At 48.2% G+C, this 24,977-nt stretch overlaps 1 protein-coding gene across 1 annotated transcript in view; it reads left to right on the forward strand.

The window, feature by feature from the left end:
• Positions 1 to 24,977, forward strand: part of LOC125946189 (centaurin-gamma-1A-like) — a 95,272-nt gene that overhangs the window by 59,476 nt on the left and 10,819 nt on the right. The gene's annotated exons all lie outside the window — the stretch shown is intronic.

Below are 24,977 nucleotides of genomic sequence, written 5' to 3' on the forward strand. Positions count from 1 at the left end.
ACGCTGGAGCGCCCACACCCCTCGTGCCGTTATCAATAATGGACGCTGTAAGGGAGCTTCACCATTTTGCGCGTGATATCACGTTGACTAACTCGTTTACTCCCGTGCATTCGAATATAATTGCAGTTACCGGCCACCAAACATTTAACGACGTGACGCAACACTGCTGTGTCGGTGGTGGGTCGGGGTAGCCTTCAGTAACTCATACAGCTGTCGCATCGCATTGGCTTACTCACCCATGTGCCCTAAGTCCAGATGTGAGGAGATACTATCGAAAATCTCCTCTGCCACTGTCCCCGCTTCGACAAACAACGCCAGACTCATCAGTGTGCCCTGAGTATAGACTGGACAATACTCCTTTTAACGAAGCAAATGTCCTGGGAACCTGGCCTCACAGCCCATGCAGAAAGCCACATGTTTACAGCATACGTGAAGACGACAGACTTGAGTGCTCGACACGCTGCATCTCGTGTAGTCCGTGTGATTTATTTGAACTTCGTTCTTCTCTCTTCCGCTTCTCCCACTCTCCTCCCCACGTGAACACATCATCTTGTTAACCTGTGTGCCTTTCTTTCCTCCCCTATCTCTCCTTTCTGTACGGAGACTCCTCAGTGAGCGCTAGGCCAGAATACAAACGAACGCATCGTACCTGTACATTACAACGAAGAGTGCGTTGCTTCCAGCCTTCCTAATTGTCTGCTCTTCTCCACGGCAACTCTGGGCATCGCGCGCTAGCTAGTCTGTGAGCAGCGAACCGGCAAGTACGCGACTTTCTCAGATAAGTGAACGTCTCGAGTTTTATTCGATCCTCGCATCTTTCGCCTGTTCGTCTCCCCTATTTTTTTCTTTCTGTGTTCTCTCTGCACACGGGCGCGTTGCAAGACGAACTGCAGGGTATGTGCACTCTCCTCGAATGCAAGAATTCCGCGGCCGAGGGCGGCGTCCGTGGACCGCATCGTTGCCTCCCTTCGGAGTGCAACAATGCGGCACGCGCCATTAGGGCGCCAGCTCCGGACTGGGTCGCTCGCCGCCCCTGCGTGCGTCGATTTCAAAGTCAGAGGTGGCGGGCGGCTAGCCCAGCCAGCGTACGTGTGTATATACACGTGCGTGATGGAAGCAACAGAGAAATAAAGAAGGGGGGCCATTTTGGAGGCGGCCCGCTGCTTTCTCCGCGCGGTCATCCCTTGGCGGCTCGCATTCCGCGGTGGGTGCTCCCGTCTTGGCGCGATCCCCACTGCGGCCCGCTATTAGCCGCCCTCCGCCTCGTTCTTCCCAGGGGTTGCGTCTCGCGCTCCTTGCGGACACACGTGGGGGAGGAGTGCGAAGGCATCGATCTGTTCGCCGGCGTCGGCCCTTTCCCTCCTTCGCCGCGCCTTCTCTTTTTCTGGGACTCCACTCCAGGCTTAGTGGGTGCCCCCCCTCATTGTTTGACTTGAGCAATGACGTGGGCTCAAACGAGACGGGAATTCCGTTAGCCGGAAGGCTCTCCGTTTCTACCCGCGGCTCTTGCTTGCCCCGTGAGACGTTGGCTTCGAATCCATGCTGAAAACGGCGTGGAAGACGCGGGCGGCGCATGCGTCGTATGCTCACCACTTGTCCTTGTCTTATGCTTCTGTGGATTCCCTCTGAATATGGCACAAACCCTCTGTGGGGTCATCCGTGCAGTAGTGAGGCAAAATGGGCAAGACGATGGTCGCTGTGTGACAGCGTGTGTCCTTTCGTGTCTCCGTTTGTTCCTTTACCATCGTGTGCTATTCGTCTAGACGACTGGCGCGGAGGATAGGCTGATAATCTGGTGGTACTCAATGAAAATACGAAGGTAAAAGATTGTGAATGTAATACAGTGTAGTCGGCCACCGGTCAGTAATACAGTAATCACTTATCAGCACGTTTGTTTACCGTTTTCTTCCTCCTCTTCTATCGTCTTTTGTGAAATGTTCAGCTGCTGCTGGTGTTGATATGACTGCCCCCTTTGAAACGTATAGTGGGGGCACATGTCATCAAGCTAGTTCATTTCACCCTCGTAATGCATTTCAGTCCCTGACCACTCGCTCACTTCCTGGCGCCGCCAATCGTATATATTTGAAGTGCGTTTACATCTTCGCTCTATAGCCTGTCGGTCGCGGCTACGCTTGCGATGAAATATTCAGCTAAGCCGCGTAATGCGCAGCCACGTGACTACCCCCGAACCGTGCGCTCGGCCGAAGGCCTTACTCCTCGCACTGTTCTCTTATGATGCGGGGCACAGGTTATCGATCGGTCCCGGGCGGTGAGGCAGGTTTTAGGGCTTCCCGGTCAACGGCTCGGCTTGCGTGCCGGTGCTGAATGAAGCCAATCGATCAGTTCGCCTGAACGGGGCCGCGCACCTGTGGCAAAGAAAGGCCTGTCGGTAGTCTACAGGTTGCGGGTTTGAATCCTGCGTCGTCGTAAAGGCCTCCTCATATCGGGCGCTTTAACAGCCGTACGCTTGCTCGGAACTCGATCTTTCCGATTGTGACGAAGCCACTCGCTGACGAAATAGATCGCCTTGAGTGCTCGCCACCGATTTTGCGTGGTCTCTCGGTGGCGGCTACGCTTTCGGGTTTGCACGGCCTTAAGCCATTACTTCTGCAGCGCAGTCTAGTAGAAGAGCACTACCACTAGATCCGTATGTGACTTACGGCTCAACAGTGTTAACGAGGGAGCTAGCAGTGAGGTTTCAGTATATGGTCCAATTTCATGTTTTTATAAAAGCGTGATGGATTGGGCTGGGCGGTAATTTTTTGTGGCAAAAGGGTTCCAGCGCGAAAACTGGACACCAGCAAGGACAATTAAGTGCTCGTCTGGCTCGTCGGTTGTATAATTCCTGTCCCTCCATGCTTTCACGCCGTGACCATACATGGGTTACAGCGCGAACGCACGACGACGGGTCCCCTGGTCTTCCTGCTCGTGAACTGTGTGCGATCTAAGTATTACATGCAGGAGAATCGAATAAAGAAGTATTGGTCGAGGTGCTACACGTTCGTTTTGAGCGAGATAACTCGACGCGCTGGAGGAACGGAGTGAAGACACGCCACCGAGCGCTGGCACTCGTTTCGCGATGAGTCGTCGTCGTCCACCCTTCTTTGTCCTGCTCGCGCCGTTATTTACATCGAGGTGCTCGCACTCGCTGCTCCATTCGATTGGCGGCTGGGACACAAAAGAGAGAGAGAGATTAAAAAAGAAAAAGGTGGCGGGGGGAGGGGGGGGGGGCAGCGGTCGAAAGCGGGCCGAAGCAGCACGCACTGGCCGCTTTTCATCGTGCCGAGTCTCCGTGCCGTCCCGATATACACTCTGCCCCAGCCCAATCTGCGGTCTGACAGGGTTGTCTCGGAACGAGACCCTCTTTCGGCCGTAGCAATCAGAGAGGGGGGAGGGGGGGGGGTGCCAAATCCTCTTCTCCGCGCATCGGTAAATAATTCATGACACCGAGGCCTCCGCTCTGACTTCCTCGTTCCGCAGTGTTTTCACTCCAGTTTTGCGTTGTGGCTTCTTCTTTTGCACCGCACCCTGCATTATTTTTTCTTTTTTTTTTTTTCAATCCTCCGACGCGGGTCCCGCCCCTCTCTGCCCGGCTGTCGTGCGCGCTGACGTTGACGGCTCCCAGCTCGTGCGTTCGGCGGCCCGCGAGGGCAACCGCGCATGCATAGTGCATTCGCGCAACGCTCCGTTGTGCGCGCGCACTATATATACGGTGTTGTTCGGGTGGCACCGTCTTTCGCATATCGGTGAACGAGTTCCTCGCCGCCTTCCGCTCGGTTTCTTTCTATATGCGCGGAAGCTTCGTCCGACTCTGGCAGGTTTCTCTAAAGGAGCTGCGGGAGGGTTAAGCCGCATGTGCGCGGGGCAGTGACCCGCGGCTCTTATAACGACGAGGAAGCGCAGCGCGCGATCGAAGAAGCACCGCGCTGCGGAGCGGTCGTAATTGACTCTCACTACTGGCACGCATTCTTCGTCGACGTGAACGCTGGTCGATCGAGGAGATATGTGTCATCGGGCTGGGATCGGCGTTTCGACGGAGGGACGTCGTCTTCGTCAGAGCCTTGGTCAGGATAATTAAGTCTCCTTGTCGAAACGATTGTTCCATAGCCACCCGTTGCTTCACGGCTGTTGATATCAACTCAAGCGTCTTTGTTCCGGTGAAACCGGTCCTTAGTTTCAAATTCGTTGCCGACTTTATCCGTACCACTGGAATGAGATGAGAACGGGCAGATAAATGCAAGAGAACACCGGTTACGAGCGTAGATAAAAGTGTCAAGCTGTTTCGTTAGTTGGACAGCGCAAGGGCGTCCTCGGGGTCCGAAACGTAATCAAGCTAGCGTGGATGCGCGATTGCTTCTTTTGTTCTTGCTTTTTTTTTCTTTCTCGGTTCGAATACTCTCTCTATAGTGGAGAGTACTCGCAGGTTATTACTGTGTGCGGACATGCATAACGGCGGTGCATCACAGCAGCTTTTAATCGGACCTCCGACGTAATCGTGTCAATGTTGTCGCAAGATTGTATTTTAAAGCTGCTTAAAAACGCGACTGTCTTCTCTGCTGGGAGGCTGATATCTAAGTACACGAAAAAGAAGAATTAGCTTTTCTCCGCATAACTTCACCGAATTTGGCGGGATTCATTGCATTTAAAATATAAGGTTAAAATCTAGTGATGTATGAAGCGAATTCTTCATTGAGCCCGTCAATTTTTTTTTAATAAGGGTTGTTGAATATCGCTAATATTCAGACAACGAAACTATCAAGTTCTCAGCTCTGTAACTCAACAAAGAGAAATAATATCGCAATTCGGTAAACTGCATCTAATAGTACATATCTAAAGCAGACAAAATTTATGTGTTATACATATGGTTCTCAATTACGCCATTGATACGTAATTAGGACTTTTGCAAAACCCTCGTAAACATTGTAGCAAAATCACGTAAGACAAAGATTAATATAACAAATTTGTCCGCTTTCGATGTTCTAAAGGATGCAGTTTACAGAACTGCGATATCTGTTTTTGATACAGAGTTACGGTTTCGTAAACTTCGTGCTTCTGTTGTTTTTTTCAGCCAATTTTCTTGAATTTTTGTAAAAAAAAAATGTCAGGTTCTAAATCAAAATTGCGCTTCCAACAGTCATTAGAATGTAACTTGAACTCTCTCTAAAATGCAACAAATTTGATTAAAATCAGTCTAGGGGTTGTTATGATCGGCTTGGAACTGCACCTGTGAAATGTGGGAATCAAGCTCGAGCGCCTTTCCCGTGACGAGATAATCCTCTTTCATCCCCGGGAGAGCGTCTGACGTCTACGGAGCAGACGAAAACAGCGAGCTACCAAGAAGGAAGACCCGAGGGAGAGGAGGTCGCCAACTTGACCGCCCGACAGAGGTCTGACACTTCCACAAGTTCCCCGAAGAGGTCATCGGCAGGTTATGCCTGGAATCTGTATCTCTCCAATGTGGGAAGCAAGCCCCGGCGCTTTTCCCGTGACGAGATAATCCCCTTCAGCCCCGAGAGAGCTCTCACCTCTACGGAGCAGACGAAAACGGCGAGCTACCAAGAAGGAGGACCCGAGGGCGAGGAGGTCGTCAACTTGACCACCGGAGAGAGGACTTCCCCGAAGGAAATGCCGGCCGCCACGAGGGGATTTAGGGCCTGTACACGCTCGAGCCGCTCATCGCCGCAAGCCGCACCGCATGCTGGCGGTTCAGTGGCGGCGGACGGTTGAAGCAACCGGGCACAAAATTCGATTCACGCTGGGACCGGCGCGAGCGGTGCCGTACGCACGCGCCCTCTGGCTGGCAAAACAGATAACCAGCGACTGGCAACATGCAACAGCGCAGTCGCAGCGTTTGTGTGCTGGCGACCAGCAAAATTTTGGCCCGATCCAGGATTTTGTTATTACGTTTGTTTTCTTATTAGGTAATTTTCTGATTAGTGAGCTCGAGCGGTTCGCAAGTGCCGGCATCCGCACTCCGATTTGGGGACGCGACGTATGTTAAGAGTAGTTAAGAGCCGGCAACCGAGAGGCGGGGCAAAGATGTTCTAAGTCGGCAACTATCGTCAACAGCAGACGACACTGGCATATTTTTATCGGCGTGGGTTCAAGCTTCCGCGTCACGGCGAAAACGCAAAACTCTTGCACTGTCATACTCTGTTGACTGCATGTGTTGTGTTGGCGCGCTAAGCCACCTCTCGAACACTATGCAGTGATCTTACCTGCGCCTCTTTTTTTTTTTTTTTTCGTTTTCCTTTCTTTCTTTTTTTTTTTTTTTTGAATCATTGCTACCGCATACTGTTGTAACAACATACATCGCTATGTACTCGGTTGTGTGCGGCGTGACGGCGCATTTTGTGTAGATGTGCTAGCGAAAGCTTGCAAGACCGCGCGTGCGTTTTTAAGCCAATGAACAAGGGATTTGTCGCAGCAACAGCGTAGCACGCTGAAGCGCCGCAGCGTTATACAGGATGTTCATTTATAAGTTTTAAATTTTTTTAAGGAATCCTCTGTGGCAGGTAGCATAATTCTTATCGTTGAGCTGGGTTATTCAATGAGGCGGACATTAGTAACACGAGAAATCCCATATTGAACTAATTAAAAAAATGACTAATCAACTTCTTAGTTAATTATTGTACAGCACATATTGTGATTTACGAATTGGAGCCGGTGAGCTTGGCAGGCGTACCACTTGGGATGAATTTCCAGAATGACGCCAGTTTGGAGATATGTGCCATCAAACTCGCCCTAAAAATGCACTGTTGTTCCACTTACTTTTTTTACCAAAATGCTGTTTTATACATTGAAGCACTAAAGTAACTGGAACGCCCATGTATTTCGTCCCACACTTGGCGAAAATAATATCTCAAAGCTGGCGTCATCCTGGAAATTCATTTGAAGTGGATGCGTCTTGCAAGCTCACCGGCTATAATTCGGAAATTGCAATATGTGTCGTAAAGTAATTAACTAAGAAGTTCATTAGTCAATTTTTTTTACTTGAATATGTGTTTCGATTTTTTTGTGCTACTAATGTCCACCTCATCGAATAACCCAGCTCAACAATAAGAATTATGCTACCTGCCACAGGCAATTTTTAAAAATTCCGTAACACTTTAAAATGAACGCCCTGTATATTAACATACTCTTATACAGATGGCTCTATTATCGCGGAATACAGCTGTGTAGATCGACAAGTCACTTCTCTTCATCACCGAGCACGCGAGTGAATATTCAACTACGGCTTGTTGATTTACTTATGGTTTTTTTTAGTAGCTGCCAAGTTAAAAGTGAGCGTACAATTGATTACATGATGGAATATGACCGTGTCACACAGCACTCGTGTTTGTTCATTCTGTGTTATGTCGTTGTTCCATTGATGAAAAAAGCCGGCGAAGCAGTGCCCCCGGGCCCGACCAGAATCTTCGAGGCTAACCTCGAAGATCAGGCCCTAGAGACGCTTCTAGACCCCTTCAATGACTTTTGGACATCACGCAAGCTATCACAAGAATGAAAAACAGCTGAAGTACGCTTTATCCCCAAACCGGGCAAGTCCCCGCACATTGACAACCTGTGGCTGATATCCCTCACCTCACGCATAAGCATAATCATGAAAAGGATAGTACTCAAATAGTACTCAACAACACCTGGACGAAACCCAGCAAATGCCAGACCCCATGTTTGGCTTTATACGACAACTTGAGACCCAGGACGTGCTAATGCAATTGAAGAAGGAGATTGTCATCCCTGCCACACACCACGGGCCATTCTCGCGCTAGACCTGAAGGGGGCATTTGACAACGTGGCACACGAGGCGATATTTCGGAATCTCAACAACACAGTGGCGTATTTAAGCCACTGAAAAGTAAGTATGGATGTTCAGCCTTGCTGGTGTGGCATTTCATAGGTTGTAACCCACCATATTTTTAACCAAGCAATAAGGAAATTATATGGTCACGCCGTACCATCAGTACAACTGAAGTGTTGCTTCCCCAAGGAGTCTCACTTCCACCTTCCCCATTTTGTAAACACTTTGTAAATACAAACTAGCACATGGTATGTAGTCACATTGTATGCTGTCTGTATGCTTGGTGAAGTGCACCAAGCATTTTCTCACCCTTAAAACCTGGGCTAATGCTGTCTTTTTTTTAATAATAATTATGCAATAACCTTACTCAATACATTGCTGTGAGAACAATAGTTGGCTTAACAGTAGCACTGCACACATACCCTCATACCACATTGCAGACATACTCTATAGAGGCTGGCCACAATCAGCGTAACTGAAAGCCAGCTGAACAGGGTGCGAGTTCATGTGTATCACATAAATGCCTGTTCCATTGAGAGGTTATATATCTGTCTGTGATATAATTATCAATTCAGAATACATATGGCAGAAGAACAATACACAAGACAACACAATCAAGTTCCCTGTGAGAAGCTGCTTTTTGCCACTATACATGCAGCAAAAAGAGACTTCATTAAGCACCACTATGGCTTGCGTGCCTCTTTGTGCATTGTACAAGAAGTAAAGGTGGGCGAATGTAAACGTTTTCAAATACGAATTGAATAAAATATTATTTATCAAATATTCAATAGTCATACGACGACACACGTACCTGTAGTAACAATATTTATTTTCATATAAAAAAATTAGGTACCACACCTTAACTAGTGCAAAAAGAGAGCTAAATATTGGGCACAAAGGATAAGTTTTAAATGCAAGACTACTAATTGTTACGTAAAAAATCGACATAAACAGTCTATCAACAACTTTAGAGCCTGGCTGCAAAGAAGCTTTTCAAGAAAGAATGGCCTCTGAATGGCTAGCTTTCAAAAACGTGCAATATATTGTTCCCAAGAAAACATCAAAGTTGTAGAAAAAAAAAAAGAATAGCCGATGAAGGACCTACGTGTTGTAGACATATGTAAAACTACTCGTTTCAAGGAAAACAGCACAGACTTGTAGCATAAAAGATCAGTCTGCTAGATCAAGAAATGTGTGGTCACCTTTCGCGTGAAAAAAAGCCCATGGGAAAGTTTTCTTGCCAAAAAATGACTGAAAGATACTTTCGTAAACGTGCTTGCCTTTGGGAGGCTACATACACTTGTTCACATGCAAGTACCTGTCGCGTATTCATTGTTAAAGAAGTTCAATTAATATAATGACACGAGAGCCTCCTCTGATTAGGAAAAAATAATAGTTGTATGGTCATATATAGATAACATTTAGAATGTCAAGGTACCCTTTTCCATATTATGCAAGTACTCATGAAAGACAGGACTGCAAGAAACAGCATAAAACTAATGCAAAATCTATAACTGATTATGTCAATGAGATTTCCATTTCATGCGGCAAAGTATTTCACAGGGCAGATAGGATGTGACATCTGTGATTCAGAGATATGTCATTGTATCGGGGCACAAGTATTGTACAACTGATAATTTTGGGAATAAAGAAATAACGAGCATTGATTCCCGGTATGTCACCATGCCACTTGTATCTTAAAAAGGACTATCACTTATATGTCAAGCTTGCACCATTATGTTTATGTGACCATACATGTGTACCCCATCTGTAATGAACCGTTGCTTTAAGTTATGACCACTGTCATGTCATTCCCGTACATTAATTGTGGTTTTGCACAATACACCTAGAAAACTTTTGAGCGGCATTGCAGTACTTTTTCTTGTATGAGCACACTGGCTTTCTGTCACAACACCCACTTCGCATCCATGATAAATGCTGCAGTCAAGCAAAATAGAGTGTCAGACTAAGGTACCTAAACTGCTTTCATTCCAGAAAACCTCAAACAAGGTTTAGATTCTTGAGGACACAAGTTACTTGCGTCCTTTGATCTAAGGCTGTTTTCTGCATGCAATGAATGTTAGGATTTCTGCTGTGCAGATCAATGTTAACCTGATAAAAGGGATGGCAAGCCAAAACTTGCATTCGTGATAGTAGTTACTACTGGGGCCAGATTAACCTATGGGCTAAGGGGGCTGCAGCTCCAGGCTAGGGGGCCCTGTGAGAAAAATGTTTCCTTGAATTAAACTTTATTTCTTGTGTACAGTACAGAGTAAAACATAATGTGAACAAATACATTGGGATCACTAGCTCGAGGCCAGTTGCAATCCATAAAAAATGTAGAGGAAGCAAAGCAATTAATTTAGCACAGACACGTGTACTTAAACTCAGCAACAATATGCACTTTACATTAGAAGAAGAAGAGAATACAATACAAAGAATCTTCAAAATGCAAACGGTATCATTGAACATCTATAAGTAAAGGAAAATGCACCAGAAAAAAGAAAAAGGAAGCGGTGAATGTATTAATAAACATACGAAAGAAGATCACGAAAATGCAGTTTTAATTATCTCTGAAAATTAGCTGCATTTCTAACTTACGTGGGCTGAACGTTCCTCTCGACTACTCCAACACTTCAAATTCTCTGTTTACCTCACACATTACAAGCCTTTGGAACCAGAAAATTTTGTTTTAGTGCACTGCGTGTACAGCGTCCTGATTCGGTAAAGTTGGTAGCAGAGAGTGGGTAGTCAGTAACGATGCTACTATTAACCATTACAAGAGTTTAAAAATTTAGTAATGAAGGCAACGGTAAAATGTGTACGTGTTGAAAGAGCGGTGTCGTGTTAGCATTGTATTGTGAGGAAGTCATAAAGTGGACAGCCCTCTTTCGAAGTTTTATAAATGGCTCAATGTATGAATGGCCCAGAGATGCAACACAGTACCACAGGTGGCTGTGGAACAAGCTGAAATAAATTTCTCGAAGGGTTTCTGTATCAAAACAATTTCGGCTCTTGAGCAGAATATAACAAGCCTTGCCGAGATTTTTGCAAAGCTTGTCAATGTGAGGTTTACATAGAAACAACTCATCTAATTTGTACAACCCCTTGATGGGCCCCTCAGAAATTTAAGAGGACCGTTCACCAGGGCCCTGCGGAAAACTTTAGTTATACTATAAAAGTTGTAAAGTGTCTTCCAAGGAGTATTCTACCACAAGAATTCTTTAAAACGGCATAGTAGCAGCCGAAATAGAAGCAAAGAATCTGTAGTACAAGAACGTGACCTGCTCTTCGTGTACAGAGGAATTCTTTCCTTGCCCGACCAGCAACGCAAAGGACCTTTCTCTCTTGCCTACTCCCATATAAGAAACCAGGGTTCACCTCCTCCTCTCTCTTTTTTTTTGCAAAACACCTAATGCACCTTTCTTCATTTTTTTATTTAGATCACGACAACGACATAATACATCCATGTTACATTTACAAGTCGAACTGTAATGAGTTTGTTGACATGATGGCAGATAATTAATGTAAGGAGATGGATCGTTGCGAAGGTGCATGAAGCTAAACATTGTTCCCTCGTCAATTCCACGCCTTACGTCTCTCATGTTGCCTAGCTTTCTGTTGTCCTTTGGTGCAGGCTACACGGTGACGTTCACAAAAGATTTACAGATGTTAGGCCCTTCTTGCATGCCCATCTTGTACGATGAATTACTGTGGCGGTTAGCACTGGTAACATCAGTAGCCACCCTAACCGTGATTACGCAGCAACATGGCACCGCCCATGCAGCCCAAACCACCCGCTTCAATCTCAATTTGCCCTTTTACTAGCTGTACGCCCTGACAGCAATAAATAAATGGTAAAATCCATCACTGCGTAGTCTCATCTCATGCTGAGGACAAAGCATTAGGTATTTTTCGTTGTTCTTATTGAGATCAGCTGTTTGTTTTGACACTGCTAGGACTACACAGGCAGTAAAAGTGGTTCGGTTTCTATTTGGCAGATGGCACCACAGCAGTTGCAATGGTGATGCATTGACGATGCAGAACGCTACGAAGGCGTCATTGTTCACTGCATCATTAATTCCTACTCTGCTCTAGTACGGTACGTGATGACAGTGGTGAGCAAACGTAAAATACACGCTGAGCAGATGGCGCGGTGCATGTGAACATTTATCAGGGTGTTCACTTTTACTAAAACTGGCTCAGGAGGCTGTAGTGAACTGCTCAGATAGCGTGTCGATGAAGCGAAGCCCAACAGTAGCATTCATGGAAACGCAGCCTTTAGTTACAACGTAGGAACATTTGTTGCGTCACTGCTCCAACAGTGGCTGATGTATCGAACGGATGGCAAGTAGACGCTGAGCAGCTGACACAGCACGGATGAACACATCTTGAGGGGAAGTCAGCCTTCCTATTGGCTAAGAAGCCCTGCCGCTGCCCCAGTGCTGCAATGAACTACTGAGATGGAGTATAACTGGCAAATCACATTGTTCAGCATGAAAGGTTGGGCAGTGGCAGAGAAGGTGCGTTGCAGTGTCGTCACATCCGCAAAAAATAGCATGCGGCACATTTGCATTGTTTACATTACAGCACATGACACCTGGCACGAAATTAATAATTGCAATACGTGGAGCAGTGATATGACTTTTAAGCTGTTCCCTAGCCTCCCCTCTTCGTAAAGAGTAAAATGTGCAGTGACAACACTGGAAACAAACAACACGTGTACAAAGCAAGGAAAGCTGGTTTGATACAAAACCCATACTGAGATGCAAAGAGCACAAACGACCAGCAGTGCTTCTGCACTGTTTACTTCAGAGCACATGCATAAAAAGCACCCTAAAGAGCTTGTAGTGTGTGTCCAACTCAGCAGCTGCTTAGCTACAAGAAAGTTCGGCCAAGGAGAAGGAGGTTTCATTATTTTTCAATGTATGTGTACACGTACGGTTTGTTTCCGCCTCCTTGAATTTTGGTTTTGGCATCCTTGAATTTTGGGCCTAATGTTCTGTACAAACCGTTCCGTATGCACGGCTCACTTCCGAGCATATGCATATCGCATAAAACGAATACTTATACGCCTAGCACCACTGTGACACATTGCACGTATACATAACAGTACCCTTCACCTCGTACAGTAAGAACCCCAGCACTCAAACGCTCTGTACGTGCTCGCGGTCACCAAGGCGCATCGCAGCCCCCAAAACAGCTCACATGAAGCAAGGCACAAACAGCACATTACGAATGGCTGCGATGACGCGACAATAAAGCTAATCGCTACAGGTCATATGGTCACTTCTTAAACACAAACCAGCACTGCACAATGCACATACACGTATGAGCTTCGCAGCGATGAAGCGCGCACACACAACACACCATACGCTGAGATGGGCGACCGCACTATTTTCGTTCTGGCGCGTACTGAATGCATGTGTCATACTTAGAATGTGCGTGTATGTGATGGCCTTCGCGTTTGTACTGCTGGTACTGCACAAGCGAAATACGGCCCAACACACACGAAATCGCCGGTTTCATTGCTTCCGACGCTCGCGTAAACACAACACATTTCCATCTGTTGCCGTTGACGATCGCACGCGCTGAAGAGGTCAGGCAGGGTACATCGGATTGCTGCGTTCGACGACTGTCTCCGCGAGTGCTCGATAACTCTTGCAATGATCCCGCAAAAACACAAAAACGACAAAAAAAAAACTGCCACAGCAGCCTAGGCCTCGCGCTTCGCTTCGCTTCGAACCAGCGCCATGTTTGTGCGGTCGCCGCATACATGCTGCATACTGGAAAAAGTTCACGACCGCCTCTCGTGACGTCAGAGCGGCCATTTTAAGCGGACCGCGCGAGGGCGGTGCGGCTTGCGGCGATGTGCGGCTCGAGCGTGTACAGGCCTTTAAGGCCGTCCTGGCCCCCGTGTTAATCAGAACCGCTCGAGACTCAGATAGAGTCAAAACCATGTACCAATGAAGTGAATACAATCTTTTCTATTTTTCATCATCACGATGCCCGCCTTCATCGTCGTTTCCTGATTCCTGCGGTGACGACCCACCTCACCCGGTCGAGATTATATCAGCTGGTTGGCAGCAATGGGATACTCCACCCTTCGTCCTGGCTTCAGCAGAATGGTGAGCGCTTGACTTTCTTTGAGAATTTGCCAGGTTTTAGCTTGTGTGTTTTCTAAAACGGCGAATTAGTTTCTGTACGTGCAGGCTCCTGTTGAAAGCTTCCTCACGTCACAGCAGAGTAAGAAAGTCCTCGTTCGGGATTGACCATGGATTTGGGCAAACGGAAAAAGCCAGAGTTGTTATTACTTTGTGAAGAGCTGGGAATTGAGGTCGGGAAAAGTCAGAGAAAGCCACAGCTTATTGAGGCGATTGAGAAGTGCGGGGCTCTTGAGGACGAAATTTCAGAAGCATGGGAAGAGATAGAGAAACGAGCTGAGAAAGCTGAGCAAAACGCTGCAGAAGAGAAGGAAAGGCAAAGAGCTGAGAAAGCTGAACAAAACGCTGCAGAGGAGAGGGAAAGGCAAAGAGCTGAGAAAGCTGAACAAAACGCTGCAGAAGAAAGAGAAAGGCAGAGAGCTGATCAAAAGGAAGCTGCAGAAAGAAAGGAACGCGAGGAACAGAGAGCTCACGAACTAAGGCTAAAAGAACTAGACGTGCAGCGGGATCTGGCCAGGCAATCAGCAAATAACCTCTCAATAGATGAAAGGCATTTAGGTGAAGCAAGAGTGAAAATAAGGGATCTCATGCCGTCGTACAAGGTTAACGATGACATGGGATTGTTTCTCGTTATTTTTGAACGAACCTGCGAGAGAAACGGGTTGGCACTAGAGAGTTGGCCGCAACAGATTCTGACCGTTCTTCCTGGCGAAGCAACCGAAATAATTGCAAGGCTAACGAAGGACGAGTCAGAAGATTATCAGAAAGTAAAAGCTGCGTTGCTAAGGAAATATCGGCTCTCAGCGGAGGCTTTCCGCCGCCGTTTTCGGGAGGCAGCTAGGACACCGGGCGAGTCTTTTCAAGATTTCACTTACAAACTGAAAGCCAATTTAATTGAGTGGCTAAAAGGGGAAGATGCGTTCGGTTGTCACGACAAGGTTGTTGAGCTAATCTGCATGGAGCAGTTCTATGGGTCCTTGAGCGAAGAGATGCGCCTGTGGATTCAAGATAGGTCGGGCGAGAAGGGCTTAGAACGTGCTGCAGTGCTAGCAGATGAATTCGCCGCACGTCGCGAATCCGAGAAAACGCGCGTCAGGCCGTTGACTAAATTCGGCAAAGAGGAAAACAGGCGCCCCTTTCACAAAGAGAAAGCTGGAAGTGAGACCAAAGACATGCCGACAGATAATTTAGGCCAGAATAACAGTGCAGCGAAAGACGAAAGAAAAACAGAAAAGGCATTCGAGGCTAGAAAACCGGTCGTCTGTTTCCGTTGCCAGGAGCCTGGACACCTTGCGATCGGCTGTCGGAAGCCTAGGATTGTTTTTTCTTTCGTGAATGACGACAACTTAGCGCTCCTAGAACCCTACCTTCGCGACCTCAGAGTGAACGGAACGCCATGTAGGGTACTTAGGGACTCGGCTGCGACAATGGACATCGTCCACCCTGCGTATGTGCAACCTGAGGATTTCACCGGGGAACATGCGTGGATCCGGCAGGTAGTTGAGGAGAATAGTGTTTGTTTGCCCATAGCTAGCGTAAAGATCGAGGGGCCATTCGGAATATTGCTGACTGAAGCCGCAGTATCACAAAATCTGTCCAAGCAATACCCATACTTATTTTCAAATCGCTCGGAGATGCTGTTAAAGAAGGGTCTGAGTTTTGGCGACCATACTGCCCAAGCTCTCCCGCGTCCCCAGGCTCATGAGATCGCGGCGGAGATAAGGCAAGGCAATGAAGAAAGGAAAAGGCCTCATGACATAGGCACTCAGGAAGCGCAGCACATAGCTAATGAAAGGGGGGAAAAAGGTGCTAGCGAGGAGGCATTCGGCTCAGTGGGCATACCGCAGCAGAGGCTGGTAGAGGAATTAGAAAATAATTTGGAGCTGTCACATTCGGAGGGCTATTTAGACCATTTGAAGGTTGTTAAAGAAGGAATCGCGGCAGAAGAGAGCAATTACGTCGCGAAGGTAGAAGCAGTGGCTATTCCGGAGCACGTTCCTTGCGGAGACAAGGCTTCTTTTAGCAGCCCTAAAAAGGTCAAGGAGGCGCCGAAAAACTCCCTTGTACCTCCGCATTTGAGCGGGGTTCCGGAAACGTCCAAAGGAGAGGAGACTGATATGGCGGCCAAACAGGGCAGGACCCGGACGATCGAGGATTGCACAGGCACATTCGGTGACCGCCTGGCGAGGCAAAAATTTTTCAGACAGCGCAAGCGAGCGAAGTATTTAGCACAGCGCAAATTCGAGACAGACACACCGCAGCCCGTAAGCGAAGGGAACAGGCCACCACGCAGAACTTCAAAGAGCTCGTTATGGTGGTTGAGAAAACGGAGACGTCGCCAAAGGCGGCTGACAACAGAACAGGGCGCGTCTCGGCGAGTAGGAATGCGGCTGAAAGGGGCAACCTGGATGACGTACGCGCGCAAGCACAGGGCCAGTCAAACAGTCAATGAGGGGGAATGCGCCGCGAGAGGGAGAGCAAAGGAAGAATGGCGATTCTCCTCGCGTTTACGGCCTCCCTCCCTGAGACGCAAAAGAAAGCTGCGGCCACACGAATTGACAGGTGACGGGAGGGGGCAGTGTGTGTCTGGCACCCTTTATTGCCCATGGCGAGGCCCAATGACTTTCAGATTGCGACCTAGTCGAGTGCGCATTAGGAGGTAGTAATTGTCGAATTGGGCGCCTCCATAAGGTTCCCGTTTGTAAATTTGTAAATAGAGCACGTTGCATTTTTTTTTCGTTTGTTAGTTATTAAGACCTTATTTTCTTTTAATTTCAAAGGTTCCGCGTTAATCTCGGTGATTCGTTGTGATGATTGTTATGCGCGCCAGTTACGCGAATAAAACTGCGAAGCAGGTTTTGCGACGGTGGTGGCTCGTGAACGCGCTGTTTTTGTAGATAGGCATTGACATTGGAGGTTTGTAGAAACAAACCATTTTGGGTAATTCAATGCTTACAGGGTAGGTGCGTTTATCGGCTACCATTGCAGATAGAGTATGGCTCTTGGTTTTCTGGCTTTAAATGCCACTTTATGAATCAGCTTAATTAGGAGTTCAAGCGGTCGTCAGAGCGCAGTACATTTTGCCTTAGAAGCGCTGGTACTGGCAGATACTATTGACCCAACGAGTAACTAACTCACTGCGCAGCATTTATCCGTCTGATCATTTTCAATGCACTCTCAGTCTCTCAATAAATGTGGCTTTCCCGGGCAGAAGAAACAAAAACGTTAGGTATTAGGTTAATTGAAATATGCACTTAAGTCTAGTTTCTTCCTTTTGTTAATTTTCAAGAAGCTCGAACGAGGGCTGCAGGTTTAATTCTGATAAGGTTTTGCGTGAAGAATATGTGAACCTGGCAGTTCTCATGGTTAGTTGGGTGCTCTCTGTTTGTTGTGCCTTGGGCTTGGCGTGGTCTATTTCCAGAGGGTGTCACCTGGCCTGCCTTGGAACGAACGGCGAAACAAAGCAGAGGCACGGGGTCTATGGTCTCTTCGAGGTGCTTGGATGCTGCAACCCCTTCGAGACCTCCTGTGGCGGTGGACGGGCTGTTATGATCGGCTTGGAACTGCACCTGTGAAATGTGGGAATCAAGCTCGAGCGCCTTTCCCGTGACGAGATAATCCTCTTTCATCCCCGGGAGAGCGTCTGACGTCTACGGAGCAGACGAAAACAGCGAGCTACCAAGAAGGAAGACCCGAGGGAGAGGAGGTCGCCAACTTGACCGCCCGACAGAGGTCTGACACTTCCACAAGTTCCCCGAAGAGGTCATCGGCAGGTTACGCCTGGAATCTGTATCTCTCCAATGTGGGAAGCAAGCCCCGGCGCTTTTCCCGTGACGAGATAATCCCCTTCAGCCCCGAGAGAGCTCTCACCTCTACGGAGCAGACGAAAACGGCGAGCTACCAAGAAGGAGGACCCGAGGGCGAGGAGGTCGTCAACTTGACCACCGGAGAGAGGACTTCCCCGAAGGAAATGCCGGCCGCCACGAGGGGATTTAAGGCCGTCCTGGCCCCCGTGTTAATCAGAACCGCTCGAGACTCAGATAGAGTCAAAACCATGTACCAATGAAGTGAATACAATCTTTTCTATTTTTCATCATCACGATGCCCGCCTTCATCGTCGTTTCCTGATTCCTGCGGTGACGACCCACCTCACCCGGTCGAGATTATATCAGGGTTATGACTCAGGAATGCATTTCTGCGTTTACATGCATTTAATAGGTGGCATCTTTCTTTTTCGCATAATGTCTGCAGCAATGAGCCAATGCACGCGAAGTACTAGCATGTTACAGCACGGTCGGCAGTAATTTTCGTTACTTCCCTTTTCATAATGCATTATATTTAAAATGAACAACAATTACTGCTACGACTGCGTTGCACGGAAACAATATATAGGGTGTGTTCCAATACTCGCCTTAGACGGCTAAATAGACAGCTAAGCGGACGGCGGCCATCTTAAGTCTCGTTCCAATTCTCACGAAGATGTCACAGTAGACAGCATCGCGAAGACAGCATCGAAAAACGATGCAGGCTACTTTCCTGTCTAAACAAGATGGCGACTGAGCAGGACGTAGAAACTCGACGGGAAGGTTGTTTGCGCACGCAAAAACGTAGACACGCTTTTCTATACCCTAAATGTAAGTCACATCATGTTTTTCATAGGTTCGCAGGCTAAAATACTTAAAATACCGAACTAATGTCTGCTTTTCTCAACTTTCTTTCTGTCGCCGCGAGGTGGCGTCACGTCGCAGAAGCGTCTTCCAGACGGCTCGAAACGCGTTCCATTACTTGGCCTCGAAGCTGTGTTGGCTGTCTTCGTAGACGTCAAAGTAGACTGTCTACGATGATGGAAAGAATTGGAACACAGCCATAGAGACCCGTACACGTCAAAAGGTTGGTATTCCCCAGCGGATACGGCATATGAAATACGTAATGTATCGTACACTGTACACACGTACACAAAGGAAGCTGTAACGCTATAAGTTACGATATGCTAATATTCGGCAGACCGGTCCAGATTTGGTGACGGCAGTATATATACTAGAGAGGGGCAATGTAGCCAAATCAGTTTGCACCTGAAAGAGTCGTGCACCGTTCATCAGCATTCAGGCGATGCTGCTATATATACGACGTAGGGCTGCAACGTTGTTTTGTGTCGCCTGGAACGCTGCAGCAACGTATAGCTGAATGTTAGTTATTGACACTGCTTCATTGTCGAGCGGTGTGTGACATTCTACGTTACACGTCTCCAATATGTGGCGGTGATTCGTCGTATAGCTGGCATACAGATTGATAAGCCTATATTCGGAGCCCTGGCTGTAGGTCTTGGGTGCGCCCGTTGACGTGCAGCTATATACTTCAGGTCAGCCAAATCAGTCGTGTTCTGCGCAAGTATATAGATTTGCGCCATTTATTGCGAGAGAGAGAAAAAATATTTATTTATTTATTTATTTATTTATTTATTTATTTATTTATTTATTTATTTATTTATTATACCCTCACATCTAGAGGCATGAAAGAGGGGAGTGGTTACAAAAGAACAATAAAAATGCAAAAGTGCAGTGAGTGTCAATAATAAAGTAGCTGCTGCTTATACAACGTGTAGCTAAAGTTTCTGGGCGACAGTGATTATCATTTAACTCCTTATGGCCACAGCACGGCCCCGATATGGGATATCGGGGAATGCAGAAATAAAGACGTTTAAAAAAAATGTTACAGTGAGGGCAACTGGGACAGGTCGAACTATGGCTTCGATGTATTCTCGACTGGAAAGCTCCGTGGGAGAGAGAGGAGGTCTCCTTGGGTAATGGGTGTCATCGGGGTGACCACGCAGTGCCTGGACTACGGGGGTGCCAAGCGTACGCTGAATACGCCGTTAGGCGGGGAAAGAATTCAGTGGCGATTTAGCGGTAAATGCGAGCGAAATGCGCTAGCATTATACGTCCCACCTCCTCGAGGTCCCGGATACGCGATTTAAAACGCGTTCACTACATTGAGAAGTGTTGTACAGGAGCTCACTCGACACTCGTCCTCCCTCTTCGAGGAGCGAAGTGGAACTGACGGTAATCTCCGGCGCAAACCACGGTCAGTTCAAATGTGCGTGTGTGTATACCTATTGGTTATGTGTATAGTTATAACACACACACACGCACGCACGCACGCACGCACGCACGCACGCGCGTGCGTGCGTGCGTGCGTACGCATACATACATACATACATACATACATACATACATACATACATACATACATACATACATACATACAGGTATACATACATACAGGTATACACGCTTTTCTAAGCTCTTCTATCCCCTCTCTCTCTCGTGACCGGCTTCCTACACTTCACACACGTACACGTATCCCCTTTTTCTACTTTGGCACTCCTAATGCTATCGCATTAAAAAAAAAGAAAAAAAAAAAACTTTCGCCGTCTTTGCCAGGGGTCCGGCACGACCGCAGCCGGCACTCTTGCGCGCGTCGGCTGATCCGCGTCGAATGCGCGCCTGCGCTCTGGGCCGACGAAGCCGCGTTGAAGGACGAAATGACATTCTCTCTTCGGGAACTGCATCGAGATCGGCGCCGCGCTGCTTCCGCGTTGCGTGCATTCGCGCCCTTGCCCGTGTCTCTCCTCCTCCCTGGAGACGTGGTGCGTTTCACGGCCACACACATCGGGCGCGGCGTGTCCTCTCCGCGGAGGAGTGTTGGAAGGGTCTGATTTGGTTTGATTCGCTTCCGCAGGTCGACGCAATCGACGCGGCCGCGACAGGTTCGGGTGGCTTCTCCATTCTTGTGCTCGCTCTCCTCGTGGGAGCCTCTCGTGGTTCAACGCGCCATTCGATTCGTTACCTCACCCTCTTTCTCTTTCTCACGGTCGCTCGCGCGTGTCCTGATGTAGTCGTCATCGTTGACAGCGCGCGCGTGAGAGAGAGAGAGAGAAAAAAGAAGCCCAATTGGCATAAGATGAGCGGCAATGGTATACGCGTCTGGCGTGTACGGCGCGATGCTGGGGACGCGATTTCCTGTCTCCGCGTCATCACCGGCGTGTCAGCGACGGACAGGTTTCGAGTTCGCCGCGAGGTTATGAGAGCCAGGAAACTGAGACGGACGGTGCTGCGAGGCACGGGCGTCCACGTGGTTGAAGCTGGGGTGGAGCTCGCGGTGTCCCCGGAGGGTGCACAGGTGTTCGCAACAAAAGCGCGAGCTTTTTTTGCTTGGTCACTCGCGTGGTTTTCGAGCATTTGTTCACGTCCGTCGCTTAGCCATCAAACTCCGTCACCACTCGACTGCTTCGTGGAAATATCGCCGTTTGGAGTGCTGTGCTTCTGGCGATCCCGACTTAATGCGTGACGTCAAATTTATTAGCCTTGTCACTCGAACAGTAAACCTGCGTCGTTTCTCCCTCTCTCTCTCTCTCTCTCGACCTTCTCGCTATACCTGCTTGTTGCGTACGCCGGTTGATCTCGAGCGCTATCAAGGCACACACGACATTAGAGGATGGCAAGCACAGCGGAGCAGGTTCCACGGTATATGTGTAGTCAAATTGTTCGGAACTCGGAGATAGCCCTATTAAGTTTTGAACAAGAGCTTTGTGCAGGTTACCGTAATGTGCAACCAGGCTTTTTTTTTTTTCAATATGTTGTCGTTTGAAATTGTGAATATGTTAAGCAAGCGTTTCCGAGCGGCTTAGCCCCCCGTATGAGCAAAAGAGTAGACTCCGGCCGTTCGCGTTCTTTTGTATTCTTTCATGCGTTCTTTTGTACGCAAGTACGATTCCGTCCCCTATCCTTGGGCCGTCAAATTCTAAAGCACACTATAACTCGATACGGCTATCCCCAAAATTATGGAAATAAGTCATGGACCGTCGGCATGCACTCTGCAAAAGACACCGGTCTTGAGGCGAGGAGTGCTGAACCGCCCGCAGCGTGGTTGCTGTCAGCATGGACGACATATGCTCTTCGGCGTCGTCTTCCGGGCTGTGGGGGCAGTGACCCGTGCGCGTTTTAAACTTGGCGCGCATCCAAGGCCACCCTCGCGGCATTGGCCGAGTGCACCTTCGGTGCGTTCACTGTCTAGATCGTTTTTGACTGCCACTGACGAGTATGCTCGTTTTGTGCGCATTCCCTGCCTCTCAAGAAGCAACTCTTGCAAAAATGGACATTGTGCTACCTGTTCTGTGATCTATACAGAGGTCGTAAGAACAAACAAAGCTTGTAAGTTAAATTTGTTATAGCCGGGGGAGCCAATGTATCGATGCTCTGTCGCCCGGTCTCAGCAGGACAGCCATCGCAAACCAAGTGTGGCAGGTCCGTCTGCACTTTGACAAATTGAATTTGTAAGCTGTTGATGAACTCGGTGTCGCAAGAAAGCGACAATAAAGAAACAGTTGATATGTAACACAAGATGTCCGCTATGCTAGCACGCGAAAAAAAAAAAAAACAGCAGTCAAAGGGCTGCTGGGTTTTTAAGAATCCAAGGACTCCAAAGGTGTGCTTCTTAGTATCGCTCGTGCGACGCGGCTTTCGCCGTTCAGTGCGTGCCCAGTTAGTCCGATTCTTTGCCTGACGGATCAAGGCTGTCAGTATGAACTGCCAACAAATCCATCTTGCCACTGTTGCTGCATGCAGCATTGGCGTTCAGCACTGATTCCATTCCAGCGATCACTAGCCTCATAAAGATTTCGTGCCTCTACTGCGGTCTGTTGTGCACCGGTGGAACGCTCTACCGTCACTCTCAAGCTGTACGCTCTTGCTCGCAGTGGACAAGATGAGAAGGCTCCGGCCATTTGAGGCGGCCTTTAGGAAGGATAGCGAAAGTGGCCTCGTGTCGTGGCTGCTTCCCCGTGTCCTCACCCGCTCTCCCTATCTACCTCCGTTGGTATGCCTCTCTTGGCCTGTGGTCTGTTTCTCCGCTTGTCACCGGTGCTAGATGGGAAAGCAAGCTTTAGGTTGCTGTACGCCTGTGAACGTATAATTAACAAAACGAGGTAGCTGGATGCGCCAAACGTTGATGTGTGAGCTACTTCCCTCAGTTAATTTTGCACATTCACTTTTCCGCTGTCGCTTTCGTCAGCCCGGTTTAATTTGATGCACGCCGCACAGACTTCGTGCATTCTGAGAGCTTACAATGTGCGGAGGACAGACCGTTACTCGATGGAAGAGAATGGCCCTTACCTGATCTCCCTGACTATCTCATAGTTTGTAGCTGTATGATACATAGATATGATATGATATACTTTTGTGGGTGGGCCGAGCTGACTCAGCCACCTATTTAACTTAGCTTTATTAGGCGCCATTGGCCACAGTCGTTGCTTTAATCGCCCACCAATGCCCGTGCGTACCGCTAGATGTGCCCGGATTCTGCTGGCCGCAGAAGCACAATGTTGTACGCTTCAATGGGGGTGGGGTGTTGAATGGACGCTAGAAACTCGTTTGACTAGGGCTAAAGGCTTTTATGCAGTATTTTTTTTTCTTGTGCGTGTGTGCGTACGCGCGCCTGCCAGCGTGCTTTCTTCTTCACATTGGCTGCCGTAACCAAATAGTTTCTGGATCGGTTTTATTTTGTAAGAGCCCCCCAACTTTACCCTGCACGTGTTTCTTTCTTTCTTTCTTTTCTCTCTTTTTTTTCTCTCTTTTCTTTCCTTGGACAGGCTGAATAATGATCGCCCCGTGTGCATCGCTTCTAGAGCGCAGCTTCGCGAGTAATACCGAAGTGAACGTCTTTCCGCGCTGTCTGGCGCAAACAGCTATTTACCGACACCGACGGTTGGCGGCGTGGGTACGAGCAAAACAGAAATACGTTCACAGCTGAGGCACAGCGTAACCTACGCGCGGCGCTGATATTTTTTTCCATTCTTCGTCTATACTTTTATCGCTCCAGCCTCAGGCAGGCGATGCATTCCGCAGAACCCATTCGGAAATACTCCTTCGCTTCGCCGCGCGCAAAACGCTTCGCTTTGGGTGGCCAGCGGGGTAATGCACCGTGAGGCCGCGAAGATGATGATAGGCGCACATCTTCCACGACCGAGCCGAAGCGTAGAATAAGGCTTTTATTTGCGTGTGCCGAGGAATTCGAACAGGGCATGTGTATCGCGAGGAAAGCGATGAGCGGGTCCCGGCGGAACGGTATAGCGAAGGGTAGTGCTGCGTTGTGGAGTGGCATGGAGTTCCGTACAAAGATTGCTGCAGGGAACTATGGCGCTGTAGTGTCTGTGCGGTAGCCGCAAGAATCGTGCACGCTTCAGCCAAGGGGGAAATTGTGAATTCAGTATATACACGTGGATTTGCCCGCACTCGCTCCTCCTGGCTTCAAACGGCTTAGCGACTTTGCCGACGGATCGTTTTAAACAAAAGGCAACGATTCTCTCTTGCGCGTGTTGAGCAGGATAAAGCTGGATCCGACATTTTTCAGGATGGTCTACAATTTTGTTATTGACACTTTTTCTCTGAATGTAATATTTATAAAAGTGATTGATGAATACTTAATAATTATGCAATTAGGTGAAATTAAAAAAAAATGTCTGACTTGCTCCAAGCGATGCCAAACAACGTTACCTTGGTTCTGTCCAACTACGTGGCACTTGCGTAATTTTAAATTTTGGCATGAGTTACGTGGAAGAGATGGTGCATACACGTGCGCAGAGACTCGCTGCCCTGCCGTGTTAAAAAAAAAGTGTCATGGCGTGCAAATTTAGAACGGTAAAACGTATATAATCACAAGCCACAACAACGCCTGAAGTCACACGCGCGGAGATTAGACCAATCCACGTACTACCGCGGCCATAATTCCCGTGGTAGCTGAGCGATTGCAGCGCCACAGTTGCCCCTAGCAGCTTTTGTAGGAAACTTTATACGTATAATGTGGTAATGTATGGATGCGCTCCACTCGCGATGCCGGCAACAGACACTGTTCGGTTTTGTATAAGTACCAGCGGCTGCGTGCGTGTGTTGCGACAGCGAGATAGTTCTCGTGCATCGCGCACAATGGCTGGGTCTGAGCGCCGCGCTGTTTCCACA

This window comes from Dermacentor silvarum, chromosome 6, assembly GCF_013339745.2.
Source record: "Dermacentor silvarum isolate Dsil-2018 chromosome 6, BIME_Dsil_1.4, whole genome shotgun sequence".
NCBI lineage: Eukaryota > Metazoa > Arthropoda > Arachnida > Ixodida > Ixodidae > Dermacentor > Dermacentor silvarum.